Below are 1,193 nucleotides of genomic sequence, written 5' to 3'. Positions count from 1 at the left end.
CTGCGTATACACCTCAACAATACCTGTATATACACCCCAACAATACCTCCGTATACACCCCAAGAGTAGCTGCGTATACACCTCAACAACACCTGCGTATACACCGCAACAATAGCTGCGTATACACCCCAACAATAGCTGCGTATACACCCCAACAATAGCTGTGTATACACCTCAACAATACCTGCATATACACCGCAGCAGGTGCGGCTGCAAGTGGGGCTCTTGGCCTTCTGCTAATTCTAAAAGCAGCAGCAGCAGCAGCAACTGCAGCAGCAGCAGCAGCGACTGTAGCAGCAGCAGCAGCAATAAAACACGCAGCGAGAGCAGCCCTTGGCTCTTGTTGTATCGGGTACTGTGTGTGATGTGTCTGCTGCTGCTTCTGCTGCTGCTGTTTCTGTTGCTGTTGCTGCTGCTTTTGCTGCTGCTGTTGCTGCTGCTGCTGCAGTGGATCCCTCTCTTCCTGCTGCTCAGTCTCCTCTGCTGCAGCAGGCTGTGTTGCTGGCGCAGCAAGAGGCTGAAGCAAAGAAGGAGCCGCTAAACCTGGTGAGACATTCTAACTTTCTTCTGGGGTGTATCTGCAGCTATGGGGCTGCATGCGCACATATACTGCATGCATTTGCATGAATGCAGTGTACGTACAGTTCCTCAATCCCACCCAGTCGTGCTCTAAACCCTAAACCCTAAACCCTAAACCCTAAACTCTGTGGAGCAATTAAGGAAACACGGCATGACAGAGACACCTTGTGTTTAGAGTTTAGGGTTTAGGGTTTAGGGTTTAGGGTTTAGAGTATATAATGAATGTTGTAGGGTTTAGGCTGTATGATCTACGATTAAGGGTTTAGAGTTTATGGCTTGGGGTTTGGGGTTTAGGGTTTAGGGTTTATTAGGGTTTATAGTCTATAATATAGGGTCTCCGATTGATAGGGGGTACCTACAAGTAAAAAATTAAAAACAATAACAACAACAGAACACAATTATATAAATATATATATATACATAAATAAATATATATATATATATATATAAATATATAAATATATATATATATATATATATATTTATATATATAATATTATTATCTATCAGGATCTATCATCAATGGGGGAGAAAGAAAGACTAACTTTCTTTGCGAAAGTATTAGAGGGCCCCCTGCAGCAGATGGCTGCATCGGGTACAGCCTGGACGGATTT

Source organism: Eimeria mitis, genomic scaffold (genome assembly GCF_000499745.2).
Source record: "Eimeria mitis Houghton genomic scaffold, Emh_scaff3890, whole genome shotgun sequence".
NCBI classification, from domain to species: Eukaryota; Apicomplexa; class Conoidasida; order Eucoccidiorida; family Eimeriidae; genus Eimeria; species Eimeria mitis.
This window is presented reverse-complemented; position numbering follows the sequence as displayed.